The following is a 9279-nucleotide window of genomic DNA, read 5'->3' as shown; positions in this document are numbered from 1 at the left end:
GCGGGGAGGCCCCTGCGGCGGGAGGCGCGGGTGGCCGCGCAGCCCTCCGCCGCGGCGGCGGCGGGAGGGAGGGGGCAGAGGACCGGCCCCGGAGGCAACCGCGCTCCCCCCGCCGCCCCCCCGCCGGGCTGCGGCCGGGCCGGCGACGGCGGGACAGGCAAGCCCCTGCGGCTGCCGCCGCGGCTGAGCCCGCCCTGCGGGAGGGCTGCCGCTACCCGCCGGGGGCGGCCGGCGCCGCACGGGAGCCTCAGCGGCGCTGGCGGGGCCGGAGGGGCGGGCGGCGTCCCCGGCCCGGCCCGGCCCCCCCCGCGGGCCGCTCCCGCCGGCCCCACCTGGGCGCTGGGCCCGCTCCCTCCCTCCGCCGGCACCTGCCCGGCGGGAGGGACCCTCGTCCCCGGCGGAGGCAGCCCGGCGGCCGGCACAAGCGGTTTCGTCCCTTGTCCCGGCCGAGGCAGCGTGGCCGGGGTGTACCTGGCCGTGCCGGGGGCTCGCCCCGGGGGCTGCCTTCGTAAAAGAAAGGGCAGCATGGTGAAGAGCGAGCGGCACCGGCCTGTTCACGCTCCGGCAGTGGTTCACAAACATCAAATCTTTCCCCTTCCCAAGGGCAGGGGGAAAAAGTGTGCATATTATTTTAATCCCTCACCAGTAACACCTCTGCAGAAATGTTATTAGTCATTTATCAGACATAGGCTCTGTCAGCTGATAACGAAATGGGAGAGGAGAGTATGCCCCAGCCAACAATATAAACCTTCTCGAGTAAGAGAGTCATCCCCAAAGCAAATCCCCAGTCTGGGCCCAACCGAGGAACCTGCTTTTAATAAAGGCTCGTCAATCTTGGGTTCCCCCCTTCCAAACACACGCATTAGCGGGACCCAGCAAGGCTTTACCCACTGCTGTAATAACACAGGATTAAGGATCGGAATTGCCGCACAATGATACGGTGTGACAAAAAGGTTTTACCTGCACATATTTTGGGAGGGCATTTCAGATGACTGATACAGCAGAAATTGCACTGCTCGTACCAAATAAGTAACGCTGAAAACGTTACTTCCACGTCTTCTTGCTTCTTTTGTTATGTGCTCTGTCTATCAGAGAGGACTGAGTCAAAGACCGTTTCAATTCTTGCTCCTGCGCTGCCTCTGTATGCCACGCACCTTCCCCCCAACGCGCACACACACACACTCACTTACACACACACTGAGGAAAGCAGAAACATCCTGGCTACTTTGAAAAATTAGTCCTAATTCGGGGGAAAGATTAATCTTGGAGGGGGTCAGGTTCTCCTCCCCTCTGCACCTGGCATAGTCATTAACAAGTATGTAGCTTTGTAAATGGGTACAAAATACTACCACCAGTGACTGGAAAATTTTGAGTTATTTGCATTTATCACGTACTTTGCACTTTGCAGAGGGAGAGCGCTAACCAGGTGCAGGGCAGTGGAGAATTGGGCATTTATATTTATAAAATATAAATATATTTTAGTCGCAGTTACTTAGTAGTAACGTAACACCAAATGCACCTTCTAAAAATGAATGGCAATCAGTACTCGTTTAGACACATCGACTTACACACACTGTATTTCAGAGAAATACAAACAACACAGCTTCACATCCTTTCCCCCAAGGAAGAAAATTTTGCAATATTATTTGTTTTCTGGTTCAGCGAGGGCCAAGGGCTGGTCAGCGCTGTGTAGCTAACAGATGGCTGATCTTCCAGCAAAGGAAAGGTAAGATCTGGCAGACAGGTGAGGCAATGCATGGAAACAAAAAGTTTAGCATGCGGTGCTATCTTTGCCCGAGGTTTAAAGTGAGTCTCAGGTGTCCGCTGATCATCCACAGAAAAAGTGGCTTTGTGTGAAGTTCCTTCTTGTTACAGCAGCAGAGAAAGCCCCTGAGAGACCAAGCGACAGCCACTTTCTGCTGCCTGTAATCATTTGAGGAAGTGAAAGATGGTGACTCACGGCTCAGAGAGGAGCAAGAGCACAGCTGTGACACTAATGCATGGCCCCGGATTAGAAGGTGGATAGTCACAAGAACGTGTTACTTTGCACAGACAGTTAAATTACAACACTTGTAAAAATGGATCAAGTGTGTTTTACTAGGCACTGCTATTTCTGCATTTAATACATACAGCGTCCAACTTGGCATTCAGGCTCAGCATGGGGTCTTAAAACTCTGCAAAGATTTTCTCCATTCACTCTCTTTAAAGCCACAGTCCTCATCCCCACGTCTGCTTTTTGTCAAGGTTTTTTCTCTTTTGCTGTCATACCACGGTGCTTGGCTTGGCACGATCCAGTGTGGCAGGAGCACTGCCCCCTCACCCCCAGCTGGTCCCTGCCTTACCAGAACGCACTAGCACAAGGCTCACTCGGACGCCGAGGTATTTCACCGGTTGTCCTACGTGGAAATAAATGGGTGGGTGTATTACTGCTTGTGAACAAGCACAGACTGACTAAGGTTCATGGACTTTCTTATTCAAGAAATCAACATAAACAGTTTTTTGTCCAAGCCTTACAGCATTTCTGGTGCGCTGCCATAAGAGAGGAAGAACAGTAGCTGGGCCAAACAACATTGGTTTAGGGTCTGGATTTTGCAGTAGAACTGAACAAGGGCAAAGTGCTATACAAGTTCCTATTCTCCTAATATGCAACGTGGTTACTTGTGCACATGGAGAAGTTGTATCTGTAGGTTTTTTCCCTCAGCTAGAGTCGCATTCTGTGTTAGTGTGACTGTCAGCTAATGGTGATTTTGGCGATGAACTTGGCAAAATGCTGACTTTCCTGTTGCTGATGCCTAGTTTATTAAACATCTATGATTTTAGATTAAAACTGTTGATTTTTTCAAAGTATCTATGCCATGGGCGTTAATGAGCACTCATGTAAAAAACACTCCTAGCTAATAATTTCAGCTGAGATTAATATGCTTACTGCATCTCCACATATGATTAAAAACAACCCCCACCTTTTACAATGCCTTTTTTGGTTTTCCAGTTGTAGGAGTCTGCATGCTAAAACTGAAATCCTGATCTAGTTGCTCTTCTAACTTGCATGAGTATAAATCAGAAGCAGCTCTCTGGTATACATGAACTCACAGCCAGAATATTTAATTTTTAGGAGGATAGATTAACAAAGGCACAAGCAGAACCCAGGAAAAAGAAAGGGACCATGAAGTAGAAAAGTGATGGAGCCAGGCACACACAGGATACTGTGTCCCCAAATAGTTCAGCGTCAAATAACAAAAATAGCTATAACTTCATTGCTTTAAGAGCTCAATTAACCATAGAGTTACACAGTAGCAAGGAAACACATCTAAGAATAAAAGATTATATCAAGTCAATGTGCCTATTACTCCGACTAAGACCTTTCTTTGGTTCGTGCCTGAACCTGTTTGTTTCTCTGTGACCTGAAATTTAATCTTTTGTGAATTCAATACCCTAAATGTAATCCTCTGTGAAATTAATAATATATAATCAACCCTCCATTATCAGGGGAAACGGGGGATTCAAAAAACTGAAAGATGGAAAACCTAGATAATACAAGTACTTCTGTGCCAGGGTTAGCCTGTTCATAAGCATTGTGCCCAAGCGTAAATGTCCTGCTCAGTTAAGCTGCAAAGTGCAGAACCAGTTTAAGTACCACTGCATGTGTAACATGGCTTATTCCCAGACTGGGTAAGGCACCCAGAAATAATGGAGAATAAACATTTTTTTACTGTCATTACAGTGCACAAGAATTTTAATTCATGTTTATAAAGTGTGATGTAGATAGTCTTGTGATGGTTCTGCAAGCAGCAATAAAATAGTTATTAAAATACAAAAATGACTTCATGAAGAATAAGATGTCAGGTCTTAAATAGGATTGAAGTAATGTAAGTATCCAGTTGCAGGAATAAAAAACTTCATCTAGGAAGAATGGCAACATCGTACTCCTTAACACACTGTGGAGGGAGGCAGGAAAGCACTCTCTTACTCGACTTCTGAAACTAATGAAGGAAAATACCTACAAATTCCATAAAAAAGGATGAAAAACACTTCAGGCCTGGCAGATTATGATTATTAACACATTAGCTTTTCCCAGGTTACACCGAACCCTGTTTCTGGAGTTTGCTGTGCATGTTTGCTTGTTGTTCTCCCCCATTGTTGTTTGGATAGAGAAGCTGAAGACTGAAGCAGAAATTTCCAGTGCTTGGGTATACGAAATCTGCCTTCTGGGTAAGTCTCTATTTGCTTCTATGAGCTTTTGCTATCAGCTTCTCCTGAAAAATACCTCAGTCAGCACCGCTTTCCACTGGTTCCTTTTTGGTGATTTTCTTTTCACTGGATGTGAATGGAAACAGGTGGCCACAACTAGTCGGTGCTTTTGCAGTTACTCTTGCTTTGCTTTTTCCTGCACCTGCGTGGGCTCTGCTGCCCATGACTGCATGTCAGTGGAATGGTGATGTTCAGAAATACTCAGGGTACATTTACGAAGGACCAGGTAAAATTTAGCTTAGGACTGCAGGCTGCTTTATAAGCAAACAAAAAAATTTGTCTGATATTTGAAAGTACCAGAAAGTTTCCTAATGGTTTGAAAGGCAAATACAATGGAGATCTAGTGCTTTAAAAGTATTTGGCTACAAAGCTGATGTTTTTATAGGGGAACAGCATCACCTGGAGAATTTGACTAAACCCATTAGGTGGGAAGCATAATAATCGCCCCATGAACAATCAGAAAATGAAGCTTCATGAATGACACACCAAGAAAGCCAGGCCTGTTCCAGATCTGCGAAAGGAGACGGACAAAACTCGGGAGCTGGACTGACCACTGCAGTGATGATCATGTGCCTTCAAGATTCAAGCAGATCAAGATGTGAAAGGATAACCTTTGGAGACAAGCTAGCAGACGCTCAACCATGGATAGCTGGGACTTTCAAATATGCCAGGGCAGCCAGCTAATGAAAGGCACATACTGCAGAATTCTGGTCCTGATGCAGAACAACGTGGAATAAATTAATGTTGCCCTTTTGCATTTACTGTGAAAAGCTGTACACCCCCTCAGCACCTCAAGCTGGTGACAGTGTAATCCTCAATTCACATATTGTAAATTTAGAAAAGATTGGAATGTGCAACTGATCATACCTAGGATGTTTACACATGCTGTTTGATCCCAAAATACTGGCTTATGTCATTAATGGCTTGTGTCATGCTCCTTTCTAGCTTCAGAAATGGCAAATGTTTACCATTTTAACTACATTAGCTAACTGCTTAAAGAAAAGCAAAAAGGAAGCAAAGAAAGCATAATGGGAACAGTAAAAAATGAATGTTAAATTACCCTGAGGAACAACTGTGCTTTTAAAAAAAATCTTTGATGTTACTTTCAGCTTTTGAGATAACCAAAACATGCATGTTAATAACCCAACTTATCTTTCCATGCCTTCACTATTACACACTTCAATTCATATCATGGCGTAACTGGTCTGTTTCCAGTCATCCTCACTTCTGGTTCTCATCCTTCATGACCCCAGAAACACAAGAGAATTTACAGTAATTGCTTATTTATTTGTTTATCCCACCCCTTTCTAATGCATCTGTGCGTATATTGGGAACTTTTTCCTCTCATCCGCAAAGTTGTGGATAATAACTAGTAACCCTTTACTATTAGTGAATATAGCCATAACTAATATATTTAGTACAGATTTTACTTCAGTAATTTTTAATTTTTAAGCATATTAGATTAGAAATAATATCTAGCCCCTAAAAAGCTTAATTTTTCAAGCCTTTAAATACTAATTCTTCTTTATGTGCATGAAATTCTATGGATATATGTATAGCTGGAGGCAAAGTCTAAACCTTAATGGTTTCTCTCCCCATGGAAAAACACTGGTTTTTTTCAAAACTGCCGAGTACCATTTGATAGCGATGAATACTACTGGCGCTCAAGGACAAACTGAACATAATTTAGATGCAAAGTAGGGAGGTTTTGAATTTTATATGAAGACAACTGATTTCTAAAAGTATGCCTAAGTAGTTCAGTATGAAACACTGCACATCTTATGCACCTATAACTGATATTTGGCTATGGTGATTTTATCATCTTGTAGAGTTGGGACCTTATTAACCAAGCAAATTATTAATTTCATCGTAAAAGTCCCACATGAATTTTGCTGCGAGTCGTTTTAGTATCAAACCAAACCCCTCTTCACTTAGAGACGCACTTGATTATTGATAGTTCTTGTACACTGCTACTGATGCTGAACACCAGCAGGGACAAAGCTGAGCATTTAAAGCATTTGGGTTTCAAAACAAGAAAGAAGAGTGGGTAGCTATCAAGAAAACCTTGCATTTCCTTAAGAAGTACAGTCCATGGGGGTTTTGTGCTTGGCATGCTCTCTCCAACACAAAATCAGATTTATTTTTTTATTATTATTTTTTGATGACAATTTTCTCAGATCCACATATTGGAAACATCTGGCAACCGATGGAGTTATCATACCTAAGTTCTGCTTTGGTGTCCTGAGAGCCCAGTGTGTGATGGGCAACGGGAAAAGATAAATATCACTGAAAGTAGCCAGGGATGAGAGACCTATCCCTGTCAGGAAGTCTGGTCTGGACTAAAATGACTCACACACACTGATCTGGTCTATGGCAAACAGATCTATTCCTGGGACCTCTCACTTGCAGAAGATGTTCTGCAGGACTGAGTTTTTGACAGGCCACTTGTCCAAGGCCCATCTGCTGGCGTGACCTGCCCAGGTGCTCTGACTCCGGGAAGGTGCAAAGCTGGTGCAGTGCAAACACCAGAGCTGCACTGCCTCCCAACGGGCTCAGGGAGAGCTCCTTCCCCCTTGTCTGCTGACAAATTGCACAGCTGTGGTGTTACATGTCAGCACTTGCACTGCGGATCTCCAGAGACAAACCAGGAATGTTCTGCATGCCAGACAGTGGCGCTGAGCCATTACATTGAGACAACCTTCTTGAGGGAACTGTGGGCCCTGAGTGAACAAGAGTGGGGAATCCACTGACGTTCTGACCTGCAGCTGTGTAACAAGAGGCAGCCTACTGCAGCGAGGCCAGCTCTACAGCTGAAAGAGAAGATGTCTTGCAAAAGTGTGCTAAATCCATGCACCATTTGCTGCACAGGTACTACACTGATTTGAAACAAGTCGCATGGCATTTAGATAAGGTAGGTGAGACTATATGTCCCTGAAGTCTGAGGTATGCTTTCATCAACATTTGTGGTGAGCGTGAAATTATTTGATGAAGTTCATCACCATCTGGAATGCTTCCAGTGGAAAACATGGTCTTGCTGACCTGGAATTTGACTCAGATCCTGCGACCTATATATTCAGAGTAAGAGTCAGACAAATTCACATTGACATTTAATGCAGAGAAGCAAAGGACTCTCGAGTTACCTGAAATGATCTGCTCACCTGTTGAGGTCATCTTCTAAAATTAGCCTTTCAGTTCAGGACCTACAGTTCTTGCTTGTTTCACTGAACTACCACAGCTGCTAACCTTTGTCCAGGTCCTTCCCCTTTAGAAAAGCTAAAGGGGCTTTTAAAGTCATAGTCCTACTGGGAATCTGAAGAATCTCCATTGGATTGCAGAAATAGATTTTGTAAATAATTATCACAAGGACTGAAAAATGACAAAGCAGTCTTGAGAGATAGACAATTATGGAGGGAAAAAAAACCCCATTATTGTAACCATGGAGGAAAAGGTAACCATTATTATCTGTGATGAAAGATTAGTTTATTGAAACATATGACATCTAGGATAGGGAAATAAGAATAAAAAAACCCCCTTTAACTCTGGACGGCTTCTCCTTTGTTATTTCCCACTTTAGTAGCAAGTTTACCTCTTTATTTATCAGCATCTTGTGAGAAAGGGCATAGAAAAGGAATAGCAAGGACAAATATTGGGATAAAAAGAAACATGACTTGAAGAGCAATAACTCATGGCCACAGGTAACACAGCAAAAGCTTCACTGTCTCAGAAAATATTCTTAAAAGAAAACTAGTGACACACTGTAGATGAGGCTACCAGATGGATGCACAGCTTCTTAGAAAACTTCACTCAGCTGGTAGGAGTAGTTTGCTGTCAAACTAGAAAGGTATATCATTTGGGAATCTGTAAGGGTTAAGTCCTTTTCCTATGTTGCTATTTGGCAGTCTGGGTAACAGAACAGGTCACACATTTGAAATCTGCATGTGGGGTAAGGTGCTGTAGGCAAACTAGAGCAGAGAGAGTTTTCAGAATGATTTGGAGAGATCAGAGAAACGGTCTGAAAGACACAGGATTCAACTGAGCAAGGACAGGTGCTAAGTCCTGTACTTAGGAAGGGAAAATATTGTCTGGGAAAGTACAGGATGGGGAATGACTAGACGGATAACAGTTGTTCTGCATAGGACTTGGGGAGTATTACAGAGGATCAGAGCTGAACATGAGTCAACAATATCATGCTGTCGCAAAGAAGGCATATCCATCAACCTGAGCTGTACAAATAGGAGTTTTGTCTGACGTAATTCCCTTATTTTTCTTGGCGGTGATAAGGCCTAAGTAAGAACACTACATCCAGTCTGGCAGTTGTACTTTAAGTAGGAAGTAGATTGAGCAATTCAGAAGAAAGGACAGGACTAATCAAGGACTACAAAAGGAGAGCCACAAAAAAAGGATGATCGAAAGGGTATTGTTCAGTCTAGAAAGGAGAAGACCGAAGGCAGAAAATAACCTTTAAAGAAGAATGGAATAAATTGTTTTTGATACCCAGGGTGGAGAAGATGGAGGAAAGACTTAAATTACAGCAACAGAAGTTCAGATTAAACCTCCTAATGGCAAATGAGAGAGTATGCCAAATTTTGAAACCTCTGACACTAGCAGTTTTAAAAGTAGTTTGCACAAAACATTTGTCAGGAATGATTTAAACACGATCCACCTTTGGGGCAGGAGGAGGGATTAGATCACTCCTAGGTGTCCTATTTTGCATGATTACAGGAGCGAGCAGACTCTGAGGTGGCAATGAAATATGCAAAATCCCTTGGAAAGCAAGAAGAGCAAATGTTGATATAACCTGTGTAGTTTGCAGGCTCCAGCAATTCTTTAACAGTCCTTACAAGTCCACGGTTCAGGAGATTTTAAGATGGCCAACATTACGTTCATAAATGGCAAGACCACGCATCTAGAGAGGGTCTTGAAGGTGATGAATAGATACAGTCAAAATAGGGAAGAAGAAAAGGCTGTTTTATTAGGGGGAGAGACAGAAGCAGAGATCACACAAACATTTTAAATATTTGTATTTATACC

The 9279-nt window shown here is 43.6% G+C and overlaps 1 long non-coding RNA gene across 1 annotated transcript; it reads left to right on the top strand.

Annotated features, from left to right (window-relative positions):
• Positions 1 to 3882: 3882 nt before the first annotated feature.
• Positions 3883 to 7790, top strand: LOC143160816 (uncharacterized). The gene is made up of 2 exons (XR_012995438.1): positions 3883 to 4209; positions 4634 to 7790. It is a non-coding gene; the product is annotated as an uncharacterized LOC143160816 (long non-coding RNA).
• Positions 7791 to 9279: the final 1489 nt, after the last annotated feature.

Source organism: Aptenodytes patagonicus, chromosome 5, assembly GCF_965638725.1.
Source record: "Aptenodytes patagonicus chromosome 5, bAptPat1.pri.cur, whole genome shotgun sequence".
In the NCBI taxonomy this organism is placed as follows: Eukaryota; Metazoa; Chordata; class Aves; order Sphenisciformes; family Spheniscidae; genus Aptenodytes; species Aptenodytes patagonicus.
The sequence above is the reverse complement of the archived record's forward strand: the minus strand, read 5'-3'. Positions and strand labels throughout refer to the sequence as shown.